At 51.8% G+C, this 22,765-nt stretch overlaps 46 non-coding genes across 46 annotated transcripts; 10 read left to right on the top strand and 36 right to left on the bottom strand.

Moving 5' to 3' along the window:
- The first annotated feature begins 237 nt into the window (after positions 1-237).
- Trnag-ucc (transfer RNA glycine (anticodon UCC)) lies at positions 238-309 on the top strand. Its single transcript has one exon. It is a non-coding gene; the product is annotated as a tRNA-Gly (tRNA).
- Positions 310-1,028: 719 nt separating this feature from the next.
- Positions 1,029-1,102, bottom strand: Trnai-aau (transfer RNA isoleucine (anticodon AAU)). Its single transcript has one exon. It is a non-coding gene; the product is annotated as a tRNA-Ile (tRNA).
- Positions 1,103-1,360: 258 nt separating this feature from the next.
- On the bottom strand, positions 1,361-1,432 carry Trnae-uuc (transfer RNA glutamic acid (anticodon UUC)). Its single transcript has one exon. It is a non-coding gene; the product is annotated as a tRNA-Glu (tRNA).
- Positions 1,433-1,893: 461 nt separating this feature from the next.
- Positions 1,894-1,966, bottom strand: Trnam-cau (transfer RNA methionine (anticodon CAU)). The gene has a single exon. It is a non-coding gene; the product is annotated as a tRNA-Met (tRNA).
- A 261-nt stretch (positions 1,967-2,227) lies between these two features.
- Positions 2,228-2,298, bottom strand: Trnag-gcc (transfer RNA glycine (anticodon GCC)). Its single transcript has one exon. It is a non-coding gene; the product is annotated as a tRNA-Gly (tRNA).
- Positions 2,299-2,629: 331 nt separating this feature from the next.
- Trnag-ucc (transfer RNA glycine (anticodon UCC)) lies at positions 2,630-2,701 on the top strand. Its single transcript has one exon. It is a non-coding gene; the product is annotated as a tRNA-Gly (tRNA).
- Positions 2,702-3,420: 719 nt separating this feature from the next.
- On the bottom strand, positions 3,421-3,494 carry Trnai-aau (transfer RNA isoleucine (anticodon AAU)). Its single transcript has one exon. It is a non-coding gene; the product is annotated as a tRNA-Ile (tRNA).
- A 258-nt stretch (positions 3,495-3,752) lies between these two features.
- Trnae-uuc (transfer RNA glutamic acid (anticodon UUC)) lies at positions 3,753-3,824 on the bottom strand. Its single transcript has one exon. It is a non-coding gene; the product is annotated as a tRNA-Glu (tRNA).
- A 461-nt stretch (positions 3,825-4,285) lies between these two features.
- On the bottom strand, positions 4,286-4,358 carry Trnam-cau (transfer RNA methionine (anticodon CAU)). The gene has a single exon. It is a non-coding gene; the product is annotated as a tRNA-Met (tRNA).
- Positions 4,359-4,650: 292 nt separating this feature from the next.
- Positions 4,651-4,721, bottom strand: Trnag-gcc (transfer RNA glycine (anticodon GCC)). Its single transcript has one exon. It is a non-coding gene; the product is annotated as a tRNA-Gly (tRNA).
- Positions 4,722-5,052: 331 nt separating this feature from the next.
- Positions 5,053-5,124, top strand: Trnag-ucc (transfer RNA glycine (anticodon UCC)). The gene has a single exon. It is a non-coding gene; the product is annotated as a tRNA-Gly (tRNA).
- A 719-nt stretch (positions 5,125-5,843) lies between these two features.
- Trnai-aau (transfer RNA isoleucine (anticodon AAU)) lies at positions 5,844-5,917 on the bottom strand. Its single transcript has one exon. It is a non-coding gene; the product is annotated as a tRNA-Ile (tRNA).
- Positions 5,918-6,175: 258 nt separating this feature from the next.
- Positions 6,176-6,247, bottom strand: Trnae-uuc (transfer RNA glutamic acid (anticodon UUC)). The gene has a single exon. It is a non-coding gene; the product is annotated as a tRNA-Glu (tRNA).
- A 461-nt stretch (positions 6,248-6,708) lies between these two features.
- On the bottom strand, positions 6,709-6,781 carry Trnam-cau (transfer RNA methionine (anticodon CAU)). Its single transcript has one exon. It is a non-coding gene; the product is annotated as a tRNA-Met (tRNA).
- A 292-nt stretch (positions 6,782-7,073) lies between these two features.
- On the bottom strand, positions 7,074-7,144 carry Trnag-gcc (transfer RNA glycine (anticodon GCC)). Its single transcript has one exon. It is a non-coding gene; the product is annotated as a tRNA-Gly (tRNA).
- A 331-nt stretch (positions 7,145-7,475) lies between these two features.
- Trnag-ucc (transfer RNA glycine (anticodon UCC)) lies at positions 7,476-7,547 on the top strand. Its single transcript has one exon. It is a non-coding gene; the product is annotated as a tRNA-Gly (tRNA).
- Positions 7,548-8,266: 719 nt separating this feature from the next.
- On the bottom strand, positions 8,267-8,340 carry Trnai-aau (transfer RNA isoleucine (anticodon AAU)). The gene has a single exon. It is a non-coding gene; the product is annotated as a tRNA-Ile (tRNA).
- A 258-nt stretch (positions 8,341-8,598) lies between these two features.
- Trnae-uuc (transfer RNA glutamic acid (anticodon UUC)) lies at positions 8,599-8,670 on the bottom strand. The gene has a single exon. It is a non-coding gene; the product is annotated as a tRNA-Glu (tRNA).
- A 461-nt stretch (positions 8,671-9,131) lies between these two features.
- Trnam-cau (transfer RNA methionine (anticodon CAU)) lies at positions 9,132-9,204 on the bottom strand. The gene has a single exon. It is a non-coding gene; the product is annotated as a tRNA-Met (tRNA).
- Positions 9,205-9,496: 292 nt separating this feature from the next.
- On the bottom strand, positions 9,497-9,567 carry Trnag-gcc (transfer RNA glycine (anticodon GCC)). Its single transcript has one exon. It is a non-coding gene; the product is annotated as a tRNA-Gly (tRNA).
- A 331-nt stretch (positions 9,568-9,898) lies between these two features.
- Trnag-ucc (transfer RNA glycine (anticodon UCC)) lies at positions 9,899-9,970 on the top strand. Its single transcript has one exon. It is a non-coding gene; the product is annotated as a tRNA-Gly (tRNA).
- A 719-nt stretch (positions 9,971-10,689) lies between these two features.
- On the bottom strand, positions 10,690-10,763 carry Trnai-aau (transfer RNA isoleucine (anticodon AAU)). The gene has a single exon. It is a non-coding gene; the product is annotated as a tRNA-Ile (tRNA).
- Positions 10,764-11,021: 258 nt separating this feature from the next.
- On the bottom strand, positions 11,022-11,093 carry Trnae-uuc (transfer RNA glutamic acid (anticodon UUC)). The gene has a single exon. It is a non-coding gene; the product is annotated as a tRNA-Glu (tRNA).
- Positions 11,094-11,554: 461 nt separating this feature from the next.
- Trnam-cau (transfer RNA methionine (anticodon CAU)) lies at positions 11,555-11,627 on the bottom strand. The gene has a single exon. It is a non-coding gene; the product is annotated as a tRNA-Met (tRNA).
- A 261-nt stretch (positions 11,628-11,888) lies between these two features.
- Trnag-gcc (transfer RNA glycine (anticodon GCC)) lies at positions 11,889-11,959 on the bottom strand. Its single transcript has one exon. It is a non-coding gene; the product is annotated as a tRNA-Gly (tRNA).
- Positions 11,960-12,290: 331 nt separating this feature from the next.
- Positions 12,291-12,362, top strand: Trnag-ucc (transfer RNA glycine (anticodon UCC)). The gene has a single exon. It is a non-coding gene; the product is annotated as a tRNA-Gly (tRNA).
- Positions 12,363-13,081: 719 nt separating this feature from the next.
- Positions 13,082-13,155, bottom strand: Trnai-aau (transfer RNA isoleucine (anticodon AAU)). The gene has a single exon. It is a non-coding gene; the product is annotated as a tRNA-Ile (tRNA).
- Positions 13,156-13,413: 258 nt separating this feature from the next.
- Trnae-uuc (transfer RNA glutamic acid (anticodon UUC)) lies at positions 13,414-13,485 on the bottom strand. Its single transcript has one exon. It is a non-coding gene; the product is annotated as a tRNA-Glu (tRNA).
- A 461-nt stretch (positions 13,486-13,946) lies between these two features.
- On the bottom strand, positions 13,947-14,019 carry Trnam-cau (transfer RNA methionine (anticodon CAU)). Its single transcript has one exon. It is a non-coding gene; the product is annotated as a tRNA-Met (tRNA).
- Positions 14,020-14,311: 292 nt separating this feature from the next.
- On the bottom strand, positions 14,312-14,382 carry Trnag-gcc (transfer RNA glycine (anticodon GCC)). The gene has a single exon. It is a non-coding gene; the product is annotated as a tRNA-Gly (tRNA).
- Positions 14,383-14,713: 331 nt separating this feature from the next.
- On the top strand, positions 14,714-14,785 carry Trnag-ucc (transfer RNA glycine (anticodon UCC)). The gene has a single exon. It is a non-coding gene; the product is annotated as a tRNA-Gly (tRNA).
- A 719-nt stretch (positions 14,786-15,504) lies between these two features.
- Positions 15,505-15,578, bottom strand: Trnai-aau (transfer RNA isoleucine (anticodon AAU)). The gene has a single exon. It is a non-coding gene; the product is annotated as a tRNA-Ile (tRNA).
- Positions 15,579-15,836: 258 nt separating this feature from the next.
- Positions 15,837-15,908, bottom strand: Trnae-uuc (transfer RNA glutamic acid (anticodon UUC)). Its single transcript has one exon. It is a non-coding gene; the product is annotated as a tRNA-Glu (tRNA).
- Positions 15,909-16,369: 461 nt separating this feature from the next.
- Trnam-cau (transfer RNA methionine (anticodon CAU)) lies at positions 16,370-16,442 on the bottom strand. The gene has a single exon. It is a non-coding gene; the product is annotated as a tRNA-Met (tRNA).
- Positions 16,443-16,734: 292 nt separating this feature from the next.
- Trnag-gcc (transfer RNA glycine (anticodon GCC)) lies at positions 16,735-16,805 on the bottom strand. The gene has a single exon. It is a non-coding gene; the product is annotated as a tRNA-Gly (tRNA).
- Positions 16,806-17,136: 331 nt separating this feature from the next.
- Trnag-ucc (transfer RNA glycine (anticodon UCC)) lies at positions 17,137-17,208 on the top strand. Its single transcript has one exon. It is a non-coding gene; the product is annotated as a tRNA-Gly (tRNA).
- Positions 17,209-17,927: 719 nt separating this feature from the next.
- Trnai-aau (transfer RNA isoleucine (anticodon AAU)) lies at positions 17,928-18,001 on the bottom strand. The gene has a single exon. It is a non-coding gene; the product is annotated as a tRNA-Ile (tRNA).
- Positions 18,002-18,259: 258 nt separating this feature from the next.
- Trnae-uuc (transfer RNA glutamic acid (anticodon UUC)) lies at positions 18,260-18,331 on the bottom strand. Its single transcript has one exon. It is a non-coding gene; the product is annotated as a tRNA-Glu (tRNA).
- A 461-nt stretch (positions 18,332-18,792) lies between these two features.
- Trnam-cau (transfer RNA methionine (anticodon CAU)) lies at positions 18,793-18,865 on the bottom strand. The gene has a single exon. It is a non-coding gene; the product is annotated as a tRNA-Met (tRNA).
- A 292-nt stretch (positions 18,866-19,157) lies between these two features.
- On the bottom strand, positions 19,158-19,228 carry Trnag-gcc (transfer RNA glycine (anticodon GCC)). Its single transcript has one exon. It is a non-coding gene; the product is annotated as a tRNA-Gly (tRNA).
- Positions 19,229-19,559: 331 nt separating this feature from the next.
- Trnag-ucc (transfer RNA glycine (anticodon UCC)) lies at positions 19,560-19,631 on the top strand. Its single transcript has one exon. It is a non-coding gene; the product is annotated as a tRNA-Gly (tRNA).
- A 719-nt stretch (positions 19,632-20,350) lies between these two features.
- Trnai-aau (transfer RNA isoleucine (anticodon AAU)) lies at positions 20,351-20,424 on the bottom strand. Its single transcript has one exon. It is a non-coding gene; the product is annotated as a tRNA-Ile (tRNA).
- A 258-nt stretch (positions 20,425-20,682) lies between these two features.
- Positions 20,683-20,754, bottom strand: Trnae-uuc (transfer RNA glutamic acid (anticodon UUC)). The gene has a single exon. It is a non-coding gene; the product is annotated as a tRNA-Glu (tRNA).
- A 461-nt stretch (positions 20,755-21,215) lies between these two features.
- Trnam-cau (transfer RNA methionine (anticodon CAU)) lies at positions 21,216-21,288 on the bottom strand. The gene has a single exon. It is a non-coding gene; the product is annotated as a tRNA-Met (tRNA).
- Positions 21,289-21,580: 292 nt separating this feature from the next.
- Trnag-gcc (transfer RNA glycine (anticodon GCC)) lies at positions 21,581-21,651 on the bottom strand. The gene has a single exon. It is a non-coding gene; the product is annotated as a tRNA-Gly (tRNA).
- A 331-nt stretch (positions 21,652-21,982) lies between these two features.
- Positions 21,983-22,054, top strand: Trnag-ucc (transfer RNA glycine (anticodon UCC)). Its single transcript has one exon. It is a non-coding gene; the product is annotated as a tRNA-Gly (tRNA).
- Positions 22,055-22,765: the final 711 nt, after the last annotated feature.

Raw genomic sequence — 22,765 nt, 5'->3', positions numbered from 1 at the left:
TGCTACAAACGCTGAATCCTGCGCTGCACTGCTTAAAAATGACGCCCGAACTCGATCGTCTTAGTAGTGTTGCGGCGCACGCACGCGACGACTCTTGCCAAAGGACGCGAAATGTGCGTAGAGACGCTGTCTGGATGCGCTCGCCTACCCCGTAATGCGCCTACTGCTGCGACCACCTTCGGCCGCCGCCGACAGGCGGGAAGCAGACACAGCGCGGCGTGCGCAAAAGAAAACCGTGCGGTGGTGGTGTAATGGTCAGCATAGTTGCCTTCCAAGCAGTTGATCCGGGTTCGATTCCCGGCCACCGCAGCCTGCGTTTTACTTCTGCGTATGAGTACTTTTGCCACGCGTCCTTAAATTAATGTTTCTTTCCCCCTCTTACTCGCTGCAGGCCACCCTATATTGTGTGCGTCGATTCCGCTTGAGTCTCGACTTGTCTCGACTTTGCTCGGCTGACGCGAGAGCTGACGCTCTCCAATCGGCCTATATCAGAAGGACTAGCACGCGAAACGACTGAGAGAGGTATGGCGAGGCGGGCACAACATTACTTATGCCTCAAGTAAAGACCTGCTGCCTGTTATCGTGCATTGTGTGATTTTACATGTTCTGTCAGACAAATTCAGTTTTATTACTAGTACATTTCTTTTTTTCTTTGTTGAAAATTTTACAACACGCTCCTTCATTTCACTGTGGCCGCACGGCGCGACTTGGCATACCGAGAGCCAAAACGTGGCGCCAGTGCCCTTGACCGAATAGCGCTGCAGCTCCGAAACCGACGAGAAAAGAGAAATACGAATTGAAACTGTCGGCAGCGCCATGTGTTCGCAGGCGGTCACCCGCCCAAGCACTGACAACGCCCAGCGTCGCGCAGTAGCGGTGATCGGACGAGAAACAGTGTGATCAGTGAAGTGTTTTAGCGCGTCCCGACAAGTCGCTTTCGGGTCCCCTATCTGCTCCCACACAATTTCTTAGTCACCACACTTCCCCGCCGAAATAGGCGTTGCCTTTTTGAAATAGAAAAATCGTATTGGCCCGTGGGGGGATCGAACCCACGACCTTCGCGTTATTAGCACGACGCTCTAACCAACTGAGCTAACGGGCCTCGGTGCACACTGTCTTCCAGCACTTAGAGGGAGTAGCTATGCGTATTTACAGGTAACATTTCTATGGTAGCAGTCCAACAGTGGACCAGCGTCTCTCCTCCCTTTATTCCGCTGCTCGTAGTAATTTCATTGCGTGCCCGTTTCTCTCGACTGTTTTCAGCTCACGTTTATGAACCAGTAGCTATAACGCGAGGAGGACGTGAAAACAGCATTTCGCTCTGTCCAAACTTGTCGTGATTTGTTCCGAAAAAATTACATTCCGGTACCGGGAATCGAACCCGGGCCTCCTGGGTGAAAGCCAGGTATCCTAGCCACTAGACCACACCGGACGCGCACACTTTTTTCGGGGTTTACACCCCCTGCACTGGCTTTCCGTGTCGCACTTTCCCTGTTTGCGACCATCTTTTCGCGCTCCCATGCCGAGGCGCGCATGGCAAAAGTCACAGTCCGTTGCTTTTGGCCTCGTTGTTACAGGGGTACGAGGAAAAGCAAACCTGTGAGTAGTAATATTTATTTACTTATTTCGCAAGTAAAGACCTGCAGCCTGTCATTATACAGGTATAGCAGGCCATACACCGTGTGACTTTACATGTTATATCATACGAAATTCAGTTTTATTACTAGTACATTTTTTCTTGAAAATTTCACAAAAGAACTGCAAGTAGTAATAACGGAAAGTAAGCATTTTCACGCTGAGTTGTTGAAACCTTGTGGATAACAAACTACAAGCTGTTTTGCTCCTTCGCAACCCCAGAGCCGTCAATTCAGCTGTGAACGAAAGTAAATTAAATGCCCCGGGTGAGGATCGAACTCACGACCTTAAGATTATGAGACTTACGCGCTGCCTACTGCGCTACCGAGGCAAGCAGCAAATACTAGTGGTAGAGAGTCTGCACTTGCTGGCTCATTTTTTCTGTTACTACACGTGCATTCCCAGCGCTGCAGGCAACTTGCGATGCTAGGCCGACGCCAGTATGTACAATGGCACGCACGAGTCCAAACGAGAAGACGTGCGCGCTGCGTGTTTGGCTGTTTCCACACGGAATCCCGCGGTCCATTCTCGTGGCCCACGCACTTCGAGTGCGAAAGACTCGCAGCTCCACTATCGGGGAAAAACAAAATGATGCATCGGCCGGGAATCGAACCCGGGCCGCCCGCGTGGCAGGCGAGCATTCTACCACTGAACCACCGATGCCCAGCTAGTTCGCAGCTTCCTTGTGCTTTCCGCGGCAGACGTCTGAACGGAAAGTGGGACTGCCGTCCAGCGCCGTGGCATCCTCTCGAGAGAATGCTACAAACGCTGAATCCTGCGCTGCACTGCTTAAAAATGACGCCCGAACTCGATCGTCTTAGTAGTGTTGCGGCGCACGCACGCGACGACTCTTGCCAAAGGACGCGAAATGTGCGTAGAGACGCTGTCTGGATGCGCTCGCCTACCCCGTAATGCGCCTACTGCTGCGACGACCTTCGGCCGCCGCCGACAGGCGGGAAGCAGACACAGCGCGGCGTGCGCAGAAGAAAACCGTGCGGTGGTGGTGTAATGGTCAGCATAGTTGCCTTCCAAGCAGTTGATCCGGGTTCGATTCCCGGCCACCGCAGCCTGCGTTTTACTTCTGCGTATGAGTACTTTTGCCACGCGTCCTTAAATTAATGTTTCTTTCCCCCTCTTACTCGCTGCAGGCCACCCTATATTGTGTGCGTCGATTCCGCTTGAGTCTCGACTTGTCTCGACTTTGCTCGGCTGACGCGAGAGCTGACGCTCTCCAATCGGCCTATATCAGAAGGACTAGCACGCGAAACGACTGAGAGAGGTATGGCGAGGCGGGCACAACATTACTTATGCCTCAAGTAAAGACCTGCTGCCTGTTATCGTGCATTGTGTGATTTTACATGTTCTGTCAGACAAATTCAGTTTTATTACTAGTACATTTCTTTTTTTCTTTGTTGAAAATTTTACAACACGCTCCTTCATTTCACTGTGGCCGCACGGCGCGACTTGGCATACCGAGAGCCAAAACGTGGCGCCAGTGCCCTTGACCGAATAGCGCTGCAGCTCCGAAACCGACGAGAAAAGAGAAATACGAATTGAAACTGTCGGCAGCGCCATGTGTTCGCAGGCGGTCACCCGCCCAAGCACTGACAACGCCCAGCGTCGCGCAGTAGCGGTGATCGGACGAGAAACAGTGTGATCAGTGAAGTGTTTTAGCGCGTCCCGACAAGTCGCTTTCGGGTCCCCTATCTGCTCCCACACAATTTCTTAGTCACCACACTTCCCCGCCGAAATAGGCGTTGCCTTTTTGAAATAGAAAAATCGTATTGGCCCGTGGGGGGATCGAACCCACGACCTTCGCGTTATTAGCACGACGCTCTAACCAACTGAGCTAACGGGCCTCGGTGCACACTGTCTTCCAGCACTTAGAGGGAGTAGCTATGCGTATTTACAGGTAACATTTCTATGGTAGCAGTCCAACAGTGGACCAGCGTCTCTCCTCCCTTTATTCCGCTGCTCGTAGTAATTTCATTGCGTGCCCGTTTCTCTCGACTGTTTTCAGCTCACGTTTATGAACCAGTAGCTATAACGCGAGGAGGACGTGAAAACAGCATTTCGCTCTGTCCAAACTTGTCGTGATTTGTTCCGAAAAAATTACATTCCGGTACCGGGAATCGAACCCGGGCCTCCTGGGTGAAAGCCAGGTATCCTAGCCACTAGACCACACCGGACGCGCACACTTTTTTCGGGGTTTACACCCCCTGCACTGGCTTTCCGTGTCGCACTTTCCCTGTTTGCGACCATCTTTTCGCGCTCCCATGCCGAGGCGCGCATGGCAAAAGTCACAGTCCGTTGCTTTTGGCCTCGTTGTTACAGGGGTACGAGGAAAAGCAAACCTGTGAGTAGTAATATTTATTTACTTATTTCGCAAGTAAAGACCTGCAGCCTGTCATAATACAGGTATAGCAGGCCATACACCGTGTGACTTTACATGTTATATCATACGAAATTCAGTTTTATTACTAGTACATTTTTTCTTGAAAATTTCACAAAAGAACTGCAAGTAGTAATAACGGGAAGTAAGCATTTTCACGCTGAGTTGTTGAAACCTTGTGGATAACAAACTACAAGCTGTTTTGCTCCTTCGCAACCCCAGAGCCGTCAATTCAGCTGTGAACGAAAGTAAATTAAATGCCCCGGGTGAGGATCGAACTCACGACCTTAAGATTATGAGACTTACGCGCTGCCTACTGCGCTACCGAGGCACGTGATTGCCATACCTTCTGGAATCTCGGCAAGCAGCAAATACTAGTGGTAGAGAGTCTGCACTTGCTGGCTCATTTTTTCTGTTACTACACGTGCATTCCCAGCGCTGCAGGCAACTTGCGATGCTAGGCCGACGCCAGTATGTACAATAGCACGCACGAGTCCAAACGAGAAGACGTGCGCGCTGCGTGTTTGGCTGTTTCCACACGGAATCCCGCGGTCCATTCTCGTGGCCCACGCACTTCGAGTGCGAAAGACTCGCAGCTCCACTATCGGGGAAAAACAAAATGATGCATCGGCCGGGAATCGAACCCGGGCCGCCCGCGTGGCAGGCGAGCATTCTACCACTGAACCACCGATGCCCAGCTAGTTCGCAGCTTCCTTGTGCTTTCCGCGGCAGACGTCTGAACGGAAAGTGGGACTGCCGTCCAGCGCCGTGGCATCCTCTCGAGAGAATGCTACAAACGCTGAATCCTGCGCTGCACTGCTTAAAAATGACGCCCGAACTCGATCGTCTTAGTAGTGTTGCGGCGCACGCACGCGACGACTCTTGCCAAAGGACGCGAAATGTGCGTAGAGACGCTGTCTGGATGCGCTCGCCTACCCCGTAATGCGCCTACTGCTGCGACCACCTTCGGCCGCCGCCGACAGGCGGGAAGCAGACACAGCGCGGCGTGCGCAGAAGAAAACCGTGCGGTGGTGGTGTAATGGTCAGCATAGTTGCCTTCCAAGCAGTTGATCCGGGTTCGATTCCCGGCCACCGCAGCCTGCGTTTTACTTCTGCGTATGAGTACTTTTGCCACGCGTCCTTAAATTAATGTTTCTTTCCCCCTCTTACTCGCTGCAGGCCACCCTATATTGTGTGCGTCGATTCCGCTTGAGTCTCGACTTGTCTCGACTTTGCTCGGCTGACGCGAGAGCTGACGCTCTCCAATCGGCCTATATCAGAAGGACTAGCACGCGAAACGACTGAGAGAGGTATGGCGAGGCGGGCACAACATTACTTATGCCTCAAGTAAAGACCTGCTGCCTGTTATCGTGCATTGTGTGATTTTACATGTTCTGTCAGACAAATTCAGTTTTATTACTAGTACATTTCTTTTTTTCTTTGTTGAAAATTTTACAACACGCTCCTTCATTTCACTGTGGCCGCACGGCGCGACTTGGCATACCGAGAGCCAAAACGTGGCGCCAGTGCCCTTGACCGAATAGCGCTGCAGCTCCGAAACCGACGAGAAAAGAGAAATACGAATTGAAACTGTCGGCAGCGCCATGTGTTCGCAGGCGGTCACCCGCCCAAGCACTGACGACGCCCAGCGTCGCGCAGTAGCGGTGATCGGACGAGAAACAGTGTGATCAGTGAAGTGTTTTAGCGCGTCCCGACAAGTCGCTTTCGGGTCCCCTATCTGCTCCCACACAATTTCTTAGTCACCACACTTCCCCGCCGAAATAGGCGTTGCCTTTTTGAAATAGAAAAATCGTATTGGCCCGTGGGGGGATCGAACCCACGACCTTCGCGTTATTAGCACGACGCTCTAACCAACTGAGCTAACGGGCCTCGGTGCACACTGTCTTCCAGCACTTAGAGGGAGTAGCTATGCGTATTTACAGGTAACATTTCTATGGTAGCAGTCCAACAGTGGACCAGCGTCTCTCCTCCCTTTATTCCGCTGCTCGTAGTAATTTCATTGCGTGCCCGTTTCTCTCGACTGTTTTCAGCTCACGTTTATGAACCAGTAGCTATAACGCGAGGAGGACGTGAAAACAGCATTTCGCTCTGTCCAAACTTGTCGTGATTTGTTCCGAAAAAATTACATTCCGGTACCGGGAATCGAACCCGGGCCTCCTGGGTGAAAGCCAGGTATCCTAGCCACTAGACCACACCGGACGCGCACACTTTTTTCGGGGTTTACACCCCCTGCACTGGCTTTCCGTGTCGCACTTTCCCTGTTTGCGACCATCTTTTCGCGCTCCCATGCCGAGGCGCGCATGGCAAAAGTCACAGTCCGTTGCTTTTGGCCTCGTTGTTACAGGGGTACGAGGAAAAGCAAACCTGTGAGTAGTAATATTTATTTACTTATTTCGCAAGTAAAGACCTGCAGCCTGTCATAATACAGGTATAGCAGGCCATACACCGTGTGACTTTACATGTTATATCATACGAAATTCAGTTTTATTACTAGTACATTTTTTCTTGAAAATTTCACAAAAGAACTGCAAGTAGTAATAACGGGAAGTAAGCATTTTCACGCTGAGTTGTTGAAACCTTGTGGATAACAAACTACAAGCTGTTTTGCTCCTTCGCAACCCCAGAGCCGTCAATTCAGCTGTGAACGAAAGTAAATTAAATGCCCCGGGTGAGGATCGAACTCACGACCTTAAGATTATGAGACTTACGCGCTGCCTACTGCGCTACCGAGGCACGTGATTGCCATACCTTCTGGAATCTCGGCAAGCAGCAAATACTAGTGGTAGAGAGTCTGCACTTGCTGGCTCATTTTTTCTGTTACTACACGTGCATTCCCAGCGCTGCAGGCAACTTGCGATGCTAGGCCGACGCCAGTATGTACAATAGCACGCACGAGTCCAAACGAGAAGACGTGCGCGCTGCGTGTTTGGCTGTTTCCACACGGAATCCCGCGGTCCATTCTCGTGGCCCACGCACTTCGAGTGCGAAAGACTCGCAGCTCCACTATCGGGGAAAAACAAAATGATGCATCGGCCGGGAATCGAACCCGGGCCGCCCGCGTGGCAGGCGAGCATTCTACCACTGAACCACCGATGCCCAGCTAGTTCGCAGCTTCCTTGTGCTTTCCGCGGCAGACGTCTGAACGGAAAGTGGGACTGCCGTCCAGCGCCGTGGCATCCTCTCGAGAGAATGCTACAAACGCTGAATCCTGCGCTGCACTGCTTAAAAATGACGCCCGAACTCGATCGTCTTAGTAGTGTTGCGGCGCACGCACGCGACGACTCTTGCCAAAGGACGCGAAATGTGCGTAGAGACGCTGTCTGGATGCGCTCGCCTACCCCGTAATGCGCCTACTGCTGCGACCACCTTCGGCCGCCGCCGACAGGCGGGAAGCAGACACAGCGCGGCGTGCGCAGAAGAAAACCGTGCGGTGGTGGTGTAATGGTCAGCATAGTTGCCTTCCAAGCAGTTGATCCGGGTTCGATTCCCGGCCACCGCAGCCTGCGTTTTACTTCTGCGTATGAGTACTTTTGCCACGCGTCCTTAAATTAATGTTTCTTTCCCCCTCTTACTCGCTGCAGGCCACCCTATATTGTGTGCGTCGATTCCGCTTGAGTCTCGACTTGTCTCGACTTTGCTCGGCTGACGCGAGAGCTGACGCTCTCCAATCGGCCTATATCAGAAGGACTAGCACGCGAAACGACTGAGAGAGGTATGGCGAGGCGGGCACAACATTACTTATGCCTCAAGTAAAGACCTGCTGCCTGTTATCGTGCATTGTGTGATTTTACATGTTCTGTCAGACAAATTCAGTTTTATTACTAGTACATTTCTTTTTTTCTTTGTTGAAAATTTTACAACACGCTCCTTCATTTCACTGTGGCCGCACGGAGCGACTTGGCATACCGAGAGCCAAAACGTGGCGCCAGTGCCCTTGACCGAATAGCGCTGCAGCTCCGAAACCGACGAGAAAAGAGAAATACGAATTGAAACTGTCGGCAGCGCCATGTGTTCGCAGGCGGTCACCCGCCCAAGCACTGACAACGCCCAGCGTCGCGCAGTAGCGGTGATCGGACGAGAAACAGTGTGATCAGTGAAGTGTTTTAGCGCGTCCCGACAAGTCGCTTTCGGGTCCCCTATCTGCTCCCACACAATTTCTTAGTCACCACACTTCCCCGCCGAAATAGGCGTTGCCTTTTTGAAATAGAAAAATCGTATTGGCCCGTGGGGGGATCGAACCCACGACCTTCGCGTTATTAGCACGACGCTCTAACCAACTGAGCTAACGGGCCTCGGTGCACACTGTCTTCCAGCACTTAGAGGGAGTAGCTATGCGTATTTACAGGTAACATTTCTATGGTAGCAGTCCAACAGTGGACCAGCGTCTCTCCTCCCTTTATTCCGCTGCTCGTAGTAATTTCATTGCGTGCCCGTTTCTCTCGACTGTTTTCAGCTCACGTTTATGAACCAGTAGCTATAACGCGAGGAGGACGTGAAAACAGCATTTCGCTCTGTCCAAACTTGTCGTGATTTGTTCCGAAAAAATTACATTCCGGTACCGGGAATCGAACCCGGGCCTCCTGGGTGAAAGCCAGGTATCCTAGCCACTAGACCACACCGGACGCGCACACTTTTTTCGGGGTTTACACCCCCTGCACTGGCTTTCCGTGTCGCACTTTCCCTGTTTGCGACCATCTTTTCGCGCTCCCATGCCGAGGCGCGCATGGCAAAAGTCACAGTCCGTTGCTTTTGGCCTCGTTGTTACAGGGGTACGAGGAAAAGCAAACCTGTGAGTAGTAATATTTATTTACTTATTTCGCAAGTAAAGACCTGCAGCCTGTCATAATACAGGTATAGCAGGCCATACACCGTGTGACTTTACATGTTATATCATACGAAATTCAGTTTTATTACTAGTACATTTTTTCTTGAAAATTTCACAAAAGAACTGCAAGTAGTAATAACGGGAAGTAAGCATTTTCACGCTGAGTTGTTGAAACCTTGTGGATAACAAACTACAAGCTGTTTTGCTCCTTCGCAACCCCAGAGCCGTCAATTCAGCTGTGAACGAAAGTAAATTAAATGCCCCGGGTGAGGATCGAACTCACGACCTTAAGATTATGAGACTTACGCGCTGCCTACTGCGCTACCGAGGCACGTGATTGCCATACCTTCTGGAATCTCGGCAAGCAGCAAATACTAGTGGTAGAGAGTCTGCACTTGCTGGCTCATTTTTTCTGTTACTACACGTGCATTCCCAGCGCTGCAGGCAACTTGCGATGCTAGGCCGACGCCAGTATGTACAATAGCACGCACGAGTCCAAACGAGAAGACGTGCGCGCTGCGTGTTTGGCTGTTTCCACACGGAATCCCGCGGTCCATTCTCGTGGCCCACGCACTTCGAGTGCGAAAGACTCGCAGCTCCACTATCGGGGAAAAACAAAATGATGCATCGGCCGGGAATCGAACCCGGGCCGCCCGCGTGGCAGGCGAGCATTCTACCACTGAACCACCGATGCCCAGCTAGTTCGCAGCTTCCTTGTGCTTTCCGCGGCAGACGTCTGAACGGAAAGTGGGACTGCCGTCCAGCGCCGTGGCATCCTCTCGAGAGAATGCTACAAACGCTGAATCCTGCGCTGCACTGCTTAAAAATGACGCCCGAACTCGATCGTCTTAGTAGTGTTGCGGCGCACGCACGCGACGACTCTTGCCAAAGGACGCGAAATGTGCGTAGAGACGCTGTCTGGATGCGCTCGCCTACCCCGTAATGCGCCTACTGCTGCGACCACCTTCGGCCGCCGCCGACAGGCGGGAAGCAGACACAGCGCGGCGTGCGCAGAAGAAAACCGTGCGGTGGTGGTGTAATGGTCAGCATAGTTGCCTTCCAAGCAGTTGATCCGGGTTCGATTCCCGGCCACCGCAGCCTGCGTTTTACTTCTGCGTATGAGTACTTTTGCCACGCGTCCTTAAATTAATGTTTCTTTCCCCCTCTTACTCGCTGCAGGCCACCCTATATTGTGTGCGTCGATTCCGCTTGAGTCTCGACTTGTCTCGACTTTGCTCGGCTGACGCGAGAGCTGACGCTCTCCAATCGGCCTATATCAGAAGGACTAGCACGCGAAACGACTGAGAGAGGTATGGCGAGGCGGGCACAACATTACTTATGCCTCAAGTAAAGACCTGCTGCCTGTTATCGTGCATTGTGTGATTTTACATGTTCTGTCAGACAAATTCAGTTTTATTACTAGTACATTTCTTTTTTTCTTTGTTGAAAATTTTACAACACGCTCCTTCATTTCACTGTGGCCGCACGGCGCGACTTGGCATACCGAGAGCCAAAACGTGGCGCCAGTGCCCTTGACCGAATAGCGCTGCAGCTCCGAAACCGACGAGAAAAGAGAAATACGAATTGAAACTGTCGGCAGCGCCATGTGTTCGCAGGCGGTCACCCGCCCAAGCACTGACAACGCCCAGCGTCGCGCAGTAGCGGTGATCGGACGAGAAACAGTGTGATCAGTGAAGTGTTTTAGCGCGTCCCGACAAGTCGCTTTCGGGTCCCCTATCTGCTCCCACACAATTTCTTAGTCACCACACTTCCCCGCCGAAATAGGCGTTGCCTTTTTGAAATAGAAAAATCGTATTGGCCCGTGGGGGGATCGAACCCACGACCTTCGCGTTATTAGCACGACGCTCTAACCAACTGAGCTAACGGGCCTCGGTGCACACTGTCTTCCAGCACTTAGAGGGAGTAGATATGCGTATTTACAGGTAACATTTCTATGGTAGCAGTCCAACAGTGGACCAGCGTCTCTCCTCCCTTTATTCCGCTGCTCGTAGTAATTTCATTGCGTGCCCGTTTCTCTCGACTGTTTTCAGCTCACGTTTATGAACCAGTAGCTATAACGCGAGGAGGACGTGAAAACAGCATTTCGCTCTGTCCAAACTTGTCGTGATTTGTTCCGAAAAAATTACATTCCGGTACCGGGAATCGAACCCGGGCCTCCTGGGTGAAAGCCAGGTATCCTAGCCACTAGACCACACCGGACGCGCACACTTTTTTTGGGGTTTACACCCCCTGCACTGGCTTTCCGTGTCGCACTTTCCCTGTTTGCGACCATCTTTTCGCGCTCCCATGCCGAGGCGCGCATGGCAAAAGTCACAGTCCGTTGCTTTTGGCCTCGTTGTTACAGGGGTACGAGGAAAAGCAAACCTGTGAGTAGTAATATTTATTTACTTATTTCGCAAGTAAAGACCTGCAGCCTGTCATTATACAGGTATAGCAGGCCATACACCGTGTGACTTTACATGTTATATCATACGAAATTCAGTTTTATTACTAGTACATTTTTTCTTGAAAATTTCACAAAAGAACTGCAAGTAGTAATAACGGGAAGTAAGCATTTTCACGCTGAGTTGTTGAAACCTTGTGGATAACAAACTACAAGCTGTTTTGCTCCTTCGCAACCCCAGAGCCGTCAATTCAGCTGTGAACGAAAGTAAATTAAATGCCCCGGGTGAGGATCGAACTCACGACCTTAAGATTATGAGACTTACGCGCTGCCTACTGCGCTACCGAGGCAAGCAGCAAATACTAGTGGTAGAGAGTCTGCACTTGCTGGCTCATTTTTTCTGTTACTACACGTGCATTCCCAGCGCTGCAGGCAACTTGCGATGCTAGGCCGACGCCAGTATGTACAATGGCACGCACGAGTCCAAACGAGAAGACGTGCGCGCTGCGTGTTTGGCTGTTTCCACACGGAATCCCGCGGTCCATTCTCGTGGCCCACGCACTTCGAGTGCGAAAGACTCGCAGCTCCACTATCGGGGAAAAACAAAATGATGCATCGGCCGGGAATCGAACCCGGGCCGCCCGCGTGGCAGGCGAGCATTCTACCACTGAACCACCGATGCCCAGCTAGTTCGCAGCTTCCTTGTGCTTTCCGCGGCAGACGTCTGAACGGAAAGTGGGACTGCCGTCCAGCGCCGTGGCATCCTCTCGAGAGAATGCTACAAACGCTGAATCCTGCGCTGCACTGCTTAAAAATGACGCCCGAACTCGATCGTCTTAGTAGTGTTGCGGCGCACGCACGCGACGACTCTTGCCAAAGGACGCGAAATGTGCGTAGAGACGCTGTCTGGATGCGCTCGCCTACCCCGTAATGCGCCTACTGCTGCGACCACCTTCGGCCGCCGCCGACAGGCGGGAAGCAGACACAGCGCGGCGTGCGCAGAAGAAAACCGTGCGGTGGTGGTGTAATGGTCAGCATAGTTGCCTTCCAAGCAGTTGATCCGGGTTCGATTCCCGGCCACCGCAGCCTGCGTTTTACTTCTGCGTATGAGTACTTTTGCCACGCGTCCTTAAATTAATGTTTCTTTCCCCCTCTTACTCGCTGCAGGCCACCCTATATTGTGTGCGTCGATTCCGCTTGAGTCTCGACTTGTCTCGACTTTGCTCGGCTGACGCGAGAGCTGACGCTCTCCAATCGGCCTATATCAGAAGGACTAGCACGCGAAACGACTGAGAGAGGTATGGCGAGGCGGGCACAACATTACTTATGCCTCAAGTAAAGACCTGCTGCCTGTTATCGTGCATTGTGTGATTTTACATGTTCTGTCAGACAAATTCAGTTTTATTACTAGTACATTTCTTTTTTTCTTTGTTGAAAATTTTACAACACGCTCCTTCATTTCACTGTGGCCGCACGGCGCGACTTGGCATACCGAGAGCCAAAACGTGGCGCCAGTGCCCTTGACCGAATAGCGCTGCAGCTCCGAAACCGACGAGAAAAGAGAAATACGAATTGAAACTGTCGGCAGCGCCATGTGTTCGCAGGCGGTCACCCGCCCAAGCACTGACAACGCCCAGCGTCGCGCAGTAGCGGTGATCGGACGAGAAACAGTGTGATCAGTGAAGTGTTTTAGCGCGTCCCGACAAGTCGCTTTCGGGTCCCCTATCTGCTCCCACACAATTTCTTAGTCACCACACTTCCCCGCCGAAATAGGCGTTGCCTTTTTGAAATAGAAAAATCGTATTGGCCCGTGGGGGGATCGAACCCACGACCTTCGCGTTATTAGCACGACGCTCTAACCAACTGAGCTAACGGGCCTCGGTGCACACTGTCTTCCAGCACTTAGAGGGAGTAGCTATGCGTATTTACAGGTAACATTTCTATGGTAGCAGTCCAACAGTGGACCAGCGTCTCTCCTCCCTTTATTCCGCTGCTCGTAGTAATTTCATTGCGTGCCCGTTTCTCTCGACTGTTTTCAGCTCACGTTTATGAACCAGTAGCTATAACGCGAGGAGGACGTGAAAACAGCATTTCGCTCTGTCCAAACTTGTCGTGATTTGTTCCGAAAAAATTACATTCCGGTACCGGGAATCGAACCCGGGCCTCCTGGGTGAAAGCCAGGTATCCTAGCCACTAGACCACACCGGACGCGCACACTTTTTTTGGGGTTTACACCCCCTGCACTGGCTTTCCGTGTCGCACTTTCCCTGTTTGCGACCATCTTTTCGCGCTCCCATGCCGAGGCGCGCATGGCAAAAGTCACAGTCCGTTGCTTTTGGCCTCGTTGTTACAGGGGTACGAGGAAAAGCAAACCTGTGAGTAGTAATATTTATTTACTTATTTCGCAAGTAAAGACCTGCAGCCTGTCATTATACAGGTATAGCAGGCCATACACCGTGTGACTTTACATGTTATATCATACGAAATTCAGTTTTATTACTAGTACATTTTTTCTTGAAAATTTCACAAAAGAACTGCAAGTAGTAATAACGGGAAGTAAGCATTTTCACGCTGAGTTGTTGAAACCTTGTGGATAACAAACTACAAGCTGTTTTGCTCCTTCGCAACCCCAGAGCCGTCAATTCAGCTGTGAACGAAAGTAAATTAAATGCCCCGGGTGAGGATCGAACTCACGACCTTAAGATTATGAGACTTACGCGCTGCCTACTGCGCTACCGAGGCACGTGATTGCCATACCTTCTGGAATCTCGGCAAGCAGCAAATACTAGTGGTAGAGAGTCTGCACTTGCTGGCTCATTTTTTCTGTTACTACACGTGCATTCCCAGCGCTGCAGGCAACTTGCGATGCTAGGCCGACGCCAGTATGTACAATAGCACGCACGAGTCCAAACGAGAAGACGTGCGCGCTGCGTGTTTGGCTGTTTCCACACGGAATCCCGCGGTCCATTCTCGTGGCCCACGCACTTCGAGTGCGAAAGACTCGCAGCTCCACTATCGAGGAAAAACAAAATGATGCATCGGCCGGGAATCGAACCCGGGCCGCCCGCGAGGCAGGCGAGCATTCTACCACTGAACCACCGATGCCCAGCTAGTTCGCAGCTTCCTTGTGCTTTCCGCGGCAGACGTCTGAAGGGAAAGTGGGACTGCCGTCCAGCGCCGTGGCATCCTCTCGAGAGAATGCTACAAACGCTGAATCCTGCGCTGCACTGCTTAAAAATGACGCCCGAACTCGATCGTCTTAGTAGTGTTGCGGCGCACGCACGCGACGACTCTTGCCAAAGGACGCGAAATGTGCGTAGAGACGCTGTCTGGATGCGCTCGCCTACCCCGTAATGCGCCTACTGCTGCGACGACCTTCGGCCGCCGCCGACAGGCGGGAAGCAGACACAGCGCGGCGTGCGCAGAAGAAAACCGTGCGGTGGTGGTGTAATGGTCAGCATAGTTGCCTTCCAAGCAGTTGATCCGGGTTCGATTCCCGGCCACCGCAGCCTGCGTTTTACTTCTGCGTATGAGTACTTTTGCCACGCGTCCTTAAATTAATGTTTCTTTCCCCCTCTTACTCGCTGCAGGCCACCCTATATTGTGTGCGTCGATTCCGCTTGAGTCTCGACTTGTCTCGACTTTGCTCGGCTGACGCGAGAGCTGACGCTCTCCAATCGGCCTATATCAGAAGGACTAGCACGCGAAACGACTGAGAGAGGTATGGCGAGGCGGGCACAACATTACTTATGCCTCAAGTAAAGACCTGCTGCCTGTTATCGTGCATTGTGTGATTTTACATGTTCTGTCAGACAAATTCAGTTTTATTACTAGTACATTTCTTTTTTTCTTTGTTGAAAATTTTACAACACGCTCCTTCATTTCACTGTGGCCGCACGGCGCGACTTGGCATACCGAGAGCCAAAACGTGGCGCCAGTGCCCTTGACCGAATAGCGCTGCAGCTCCGAAACCGACGAGAAAAGAGAAATACGAATTGAAACTGTCGGCAGCGCCATGTGTTCGCAGGCGGTCACCCGCCCAAGCACTGACAACGCCCAGCGTCGCGCAGTAGCGGTGATCGGACGAGAAACAGTGTGATCAGTGAAGTGTTTTAGCGCGTCCCGACAAGTCGCTTTCGGGTCCCCTATCTGCTCCCACACAATTTCTTAGTCACCACACTTCCCCGCCGAAATAGGCGTTGCCTTTTTGAAATAGAAAAATCGTATTGGCCCGTGGGGGGATCGAACCCACGACCTTCGCGTTATTAGCACGACGCTCTAACCAACTGAGCTAACGGGCCTCGGTGCACACTGTCTTCCAGCACTTAGAGGGAGTAGCTATGCGTATTTACAGGTAACATTTCTATGGTAGCAGTCCAACAGTGGACCAGCGTCTCTCCTCCCTTTATTCCGCTGCTCGTAGTAATTTCATTGCGTGCCCGTTTCTCTCGACTGTTTTCAGCTCACGTTTATGAACCAGTAGCTATAACGCGAGGAGGACGTGAAAACAGCATTTCGCTCTGTCCAAACTTGTCGTGATTTGTTCCGAAAAAATTACATTCCGGTACCGGGAATCGAACCCGGGCCTCCTGGGTGAAAGCCAGGTATCCTAGCCACTAGACCACACCGGACGCGCACACTTTTTTTGGGGTTTACACCCCCTGCACTGGCTTTCCGTGTCGCACTTTCCCTGTTTGCGACCATCTTTTCGCGCTCCCATGCCGAGGCGCGCATGGCAAAAGTCACAGTCCGTTGCTTTTGGCCTCGTTGTTACAGGGGTACGAGGAAAAGCAAACCTGTGAGTAGTAATATTTATTTACTTATTTCGCAAGTAAAGACCTGCAGCCTGTCATTATACAGGTATAGCAGGCCATACACCGTGTGACTTTACATGTTATATCATACGAAATTCAGTTTTATTACTAGTACATTTTTTCTTGAAAATTTCACAAAAGAACTGCAAGTAGTAATAACGGGAAGTAAGCATTTTCACGCTGAGTTGTTGAAACCTTGTGGATAACAAACTACAAGCTGTTTTGCTCCTTCGCAACCCCAGAGCCGTCAATTCAGCTGTGAACGAAAGTAAATTAAATGCCCCGGGTGAGGATCGAACTCACGACCTTAAGATTATGAGACTTACGCGCTGCCTACTGCGCTACCGAGGCACGTGATTGCCATACCTTCTGGAATCTCGGCAAGCAGCAAATACTAGTGGTAGAGAGTCTGCACTTGCTGGCTCATTTTTTCTGTTACTACACGTGCATTCCCAGCGCTGCAGGCAACTTGCGATGCTAGGCCGACGCCAGTATGTACAATAGCACGCACGAGTCCAAACGAGAAGACGTGCGCGCTGCGTGTTTGGCTGTTTCCACACGGAATCCCGCGGTCCATTCTCGTGGCCCACGCACTTCGAGTGCGAAAGACTCGCAGCTCCACTATCGAGGAAAAACAAAATGATGCATCGGCCGGGAATCGAACCCGGGCCGCCCGCGAGGCAGGCGAGCATTCTACCACTGAACCACCGATGCCCAGCTAGTTCGCAGCTTCCTTGTGCTTTCCGCGGCAGACGTCTGAAGGGAAAGTGGGACTGCCGTCCAGCGCCGTGGCATCCTCTCGAGAGAATGCTACAAACGCTGAATCCTGCGCTGCACTGCTTAAAAATGACGCCCGAACTCGATCGTCTTAGTAGTGTTGCGGCGCACGCACGCGACGACTCTTGCCAAAGGACGCGAAATGTGCGTAGAGACGCTGTCTGGATGCGCTCGCCTACCCCGTAATGCGCCTACTGCTGCGACGACCTTCGGCCGCCGCCGACAGGCGGGAAGCAGACACAGCGCGGCGTGCGCAGAAGAAAACCGTGCGGTGGTGGTGTAATGGTCAGCATAGTTGCCTTCCAAGCAGTTGATCCGGGTTCGATTCCCGGCCACCGCAGCCTGCGTTTTACTTCTGCGTATGAGTACTTTTGCCACGCGTCCTTAAATTAATGTTTCTTTCCCCCTCTTACTCGCTGCAGGCCACCCTATATTGTGTGCGTCGATTCCGCTTGAGTCTCGACTTGTCTCGACTTTGCTCGGCTGACGCGAGAGCTGACGCTCTCCAATCGGCCTATATCAGAAGGACTAGCACGCGAAACGACTGAGAGAGGTATGGCGAGGCGGGCACAACATTACTTATGCCTCAAGTAAAGACCTGCTGCCTGTTATCGTGCATTGTGTGATTTTACATGTTCTGTCAGACAAATTCAGTTTTATTACTAGTACATTTCTTTTTTTCTTTGTTGAAAATTTTACAACACGCTCCTTCATTTCACTGTGGCCGCACGGCGCGACTTGGCATACCGAGAGCCAAAACGTGGCGCCAGTGCCCTTGACCGAATAGCGCTGCAGCTCCGAAACCGACGAGAAAAGAGAAATACGAATTGAAACTGTCGGCAGCGCCATGTGTTCGCAGGCGGTCACCCGCCCAAGCACTGACAACGCCCAGCGTCGCGCAGTAGCGGTGATCGGACGAGAAACAGTGTGATCAGTGAAGTGTTTTAGCGCGTCCCGACAAGTCGCTTTCGGGTCCCCTATCTGCTCCCACACAATTTCTTAGTCACCACACTTCCCCGCCGAAATAGGCGTTGCCTTTTTGAAATAGAAAAATCGTATTGGCCCGTGGGGGGATCGAACCCACGACCTTCGCGTTATTAGCACGACGCTCTAACCAACTGAGCTAACGGGCCTCGGTGCACACTGTCTTCCAGCACTTAGAGGGAGTAGCTATGCGTATTTACAGGTAACATTTCTATGGTAGCAGTCCAACAGTGGACCAGCGTCTCTCCTCCCTTTATTCCGCTGCTCGTAGTAATTTCATTGCGTGCCCGTTTCTCTCGACTGTTTTCAGCTCACGTTTATGAACCAGTAGCTATAACGCGAGGAGGACGTGAAAACAGCATTTCGCTCTGTCCAAACTTGTCGTGATTTGTTCCGAAAAAATTACATTCCGGTACCGGGAATCGAACCCGGGCCTCCTGGGTGAAAGCCAGGTATCCTAGCCACTAGACCACACCGGACGCGCACACTTTTTTTGGGGTTTACACCCCCTGCACTGGCTTTCCGTGTCGCACTTTCCCTGTTTGCGACCATCTTTTCGCGCTCCCATGCCGAGGCGCGCATGGCAAAAGTCACAGTCCGTTGCTTTTGGCCTCGTTGTTACAGGGGTACGAGGAAAAGCAAACCTGTGAGTAGTAATATTTATTTACTTATTTCGCAAGTAAAGACCTGCAGCCTGTCATTATACAGGTATAGCAGGCCATACACCGTGTGACTTTACATGTTATATCATACGAAATTCAGTTTTATTACTAGTACATTTTTTCTTGAAAATTTCACAAAAGAACTGCAAGTAGTAATAACGGGAAGTAAGCATTTTCACGCTGAGTTGTTGAAACCTTGTGGATAACAAACTACAAGCTGTTTTGCTCCTTCGCAACCCCAGAGCCGTCAATTCAGCTGTGAACGAAAGTAAATTAAATGCCCCGGGTGAGGATCGAACTCACGACCTTAAGATTATGAGACTTACGCGCTGCCTACTGCGCTACCGAGGCACGTGATTGCCATACCTTCTGGAATCTCGGCAAGCAGCAAATACTAGTGGTAGAGAGTCTGCACTTGCTGGCTCATTTTTTCTGTTACTACACGTGCATTCCCAGCGCTGCAGGCAACTTGCGATGCTAGGCCGACGCCAGTATGTACAATAGCACGCACGAGTCCAAACGAGAAGACGTGCGCGCTGCGTGTTTGGCTGTTTCCACACGGAATCCCGCGGTCCATTCTCGTGGCCCACGCACTTCGAGTGCGAAAGACTCGCAGCTCCACTATCGAGGAAAAACAAAATGATGCATCGGCCGGGAATCGAACCCGGGCCGCCCGCGAGGCAGGCGAGCATTCTACCACTGAACCACCGATGCCCAGCTAGTTCGCAGCTTCCTTGTGCTTTCCGCGGCAGACGTCTGAAGGGAAAGTGGGACTGCCGTCCAGCGCCGTGGCATCCTCTCGAGAGAATGCTACAAACGCTGAATCCTGCGCTGCACTGCTTAAAAATGACGCCCGAACTCGATCGTCTTAGTAGTGTTGCGGCGCACGCACGCGACGACTCTTGCCAAAGGACGCGAAATGTGCGTAGAGACGCTGTCTGGATGCGCTCGCCTACCCCGTAATGCGCCTACTGCTGCGACGACCTTCGGCCGCCGCCGACAGGCGGGAAGCAGACACAGCGCGGCGTGCGCAGAAGAAAACCGTGCGGTGGTGGTGTAATGGTCAGCATAGTTGCCTTCCAAGCAGTTGATCCGGGTTCGATTCCCGGCCACCGCAGCCTGCGTTTTACTTCTGCGTATGAGTACTTTTGCCACGCGTCCTTAAATTAATGTTTCTTTCCCCCTCTTACTCGCTGCAGGCCACCCTATATTGTGTGCGTCGATTCCGCTTGAGTCTCGACTTGTCTCGACTTTGCTCGGCTGACGCGAGAGCTGACGCTCTCCAATCGGCCTATATCAGAAGGACTAGCACGCGAAACGACTGAGAGAGGTATGGCGAGGCGGGCACAACATTACTTATGCCTCAAGTAAAGACCTGCTGCCTGTTATCGTGCATTGTGTGATTTTACATGTTCTGTCAGACAAATTCAGTTTTATTACTAGTACATTTCTTTTTTTCTTTGTTGAAAATTTTACAACACGCTCCTTCATTTCACTGTGGCCGCACGGCGCGACTTGGCATACCGAGAGCCAAAACGTGGCGCCAGTGCCCTTGACCGAATAGCGCTGCAGCTCCGAAACCGACGAGAAAAGAGAAATACGAATTGAAACTGTCGGCAGCGCCATGTGTTCGCAGGCGGTCACCCGCCCAAGCACTGACAACGCCCAGCGTCGCGCAGTAGCGGTGATCGGACGAGAAACAGTGTGATCAGTGAAGTGTTTTAGCGCGTCCCGACAAGTCGCTTTCGGGTCCCCTATCTGCTCCCACACAATTTCTTAGTCACCACACTTCCCCGCCGAAATAGGCGTTGCCTTTTTGAAATAGAAAAATCGTATTGGCCCGTGGGGGGATCGAACCCACGACCTTCGCGTTATTAGCACGACGCTCTAACCAACTGAGCTAACGGGCCTCGGTGCACACTGTCTTCCAGCACTTAGAGGGAGTAGCTATGCGTATTTACAGGTAACATTTCTATGGTAGCAGTCCAACAGTGGACCAGCGTCTCTCCTCCCTTTATTCCGCTGCTCGTAGTAATTTCATTGCGTGCCCGTTTCTCTCGACTGTTTTCAGCTCACGTTTATGAACCAGTAGCTATAACGCGAGGAGGACGTGAAAACAGCATTTCGCTCTGTCCAAACTTGTCGTGATTTGTTCCGAAAAAATTACATTCCGGTACCGGGAATCGAACCCGGGCCTCCTGGGTGAAAGCCAGGTATCCTAGCCACTAGACCACACCGGACGCGCACACTTTTTTTGGGGTTTACACCCCCTGCACTGGCTTTCCGTGTCGCACTTTCCCTGTTTGCGACCATCTTTTCGCGCTCCCATGCCGAGGCGCGCATGGCAAAAGTCACAGTCCGTTGCTTTTGGCCTCGTTGTTACAGGGGTACGAGGAAAAGCAAACCTGTGAGTAGTAATATTTATTTACTTATTTCGCAAGTAAAGACCTGCAGCCTGTCATTATACAGGTATAGCAGGCCATACACCGTGTGACTTTACATGTTATATCATACGAAATTCAGTTTTATTACTAGTACATTTTTTCTTGAAAATTTCACAAAAGAACTGCAAGTAGTAATAACGGGAAGTAAGCATTTTCACGCTGAGTTGTTGAAACCTTGTGGATAACAAACTACAAGCTGTTTTGCTCCTTCGCAACCCCAGAGCCGTCAATTCAGCTGTGAACGAAAGTAAATTAAATGCCCCGGGTGAGGATCGAACTCACGACCTTAAGATTATGAGACTTACGCGCTGCCTACTGCGCTACCGAGGCACGTGATTGCCATACCTTCTGGAATCTCGGCAAGCAGCAAATACTAGTGGTAGAGAGTCTGCACTTGCTGGCTCATTTTTTCTGTTACTACACGTGCATTCCCAGCGCTGCAGGCAACTTGCGATGCTAGGCCGACGCCAGTATGTACAATAGCACGCACGAGTCCAAACGAGAAGACGTGCGCGCTGCGTGTTTGGCTGTTTCCACACGGAATCCCGCGGTCCATTCTCGTGGCCCACGCACTTCGAGTGCGAAAGACTCGCAGCTCCACTATCGAGGAAAAACAAAATGATGCATCGGCCGGGAATCGAACCCGGGCCGCCCGCGAGGCAGGCGAGCATTCTACCACTGAACCACCGATGCCCAGCTAGTTCGCAGCTTCCTTGTGCTTTCCGCGGCAGACGTCTGAAGGGAAAGTGGGACTGCCGTCCAGCGCCGTGGCATCCTCTCGAGAGAATGCTACAAACGCTGAATCCTGCGCTGCACTGCTTAAAAATGACGCCCGAACTCGATCGTCTTAGTAGTGTTGCGGCGCACGCACGCGACGACTCTTGCCAAAGGACGCGAAATGTGCGTAGAGACGCTGTCTGGATGCGCTCGCCTACCCCGTAATGCGCCTACTGCTGCGACCACCTTCGGCCGCCGCCGACAGGCGGGAAGCAGACACAGCGCGGCGTGCGCAGAAGAAAACCGTGCGGTGGTGGTGTAATGGTCAGCATAGTTGCCTTCCAAGCAGTTGATCCGGGTTCGATTCCCGGCCACCGCAGCCTGCGTTTTACTTCTGCGTATGAGTACTTTTGCCACGCGTCCTTAAATTAATGTTTCTTTCCCCCTCTTACTCGCTGCAGGCCACCCTATATTGTGTGCGTCGATTCCGCTTGAGTCTCGACTTGTCTCGACTTTGCTCGGCTGACGCGAGAGCTGACGCTCTCCAATCGGCCTATATCAGAAGGACTAGCACGCGAAACGACTGAGAGAGGTATGGCGAGGCGGGCACAACATTACTTATGCCTCAAGTAAAGACCTGCTGCCTGTTATCGTGCATTGTGTGATTTTACATGTTCTGTCAGACAAATTCAGTTTTATTACTAGTACATTTCTTTTTTTCTTTGTTGAAAATTTTACAACACGCTCCTTCATTTCACTGTGGCCGCACGGCGCGACTTGGCATACCGAGAGCCAAAACGTGGCGCCAGTGCCCTTGACCGAATAGCGCTGCAGCTCCGAAACCGACGAGAAAAGAGAAATACGAATTGAAACTGTCGGCAGCGCCATGTGTTCGCAGGCGGTCACCCGCCCAAGCACTGACAACGCCCAGCGTCGCGCAGTAGCGGTGATCGGACGAGAAACAGTGTGATCAGTGAAGTGTTTTAGCGCGTCCCGACAAGTCGCTTTCGGGTCCCCTATCTGCTCCCACACAATTTCTTAGTCACCACACTTCCCCGCCGAAATAGGCGTTGCCTTTTTGAAATAGAAA

Source organism: Schistocerca gregaria, chromosome 2 (assembly GCF_023897955.1).
Source record: "Schistocerca gregaria isolate iqSchGreg1 chromosome 2, iqSchGreg1.2, whole genome shotgun sequence".
Taxonomy (NCBI): Eukaryota; Metazoa; Arthropoda; class Insecta; order Orthoptera; family Acrididae; genus Schistocerca; species Schistocerca gregaria.
This window is presented reverse-complemented; position numbering and strand designations above follow the sequence as displayed.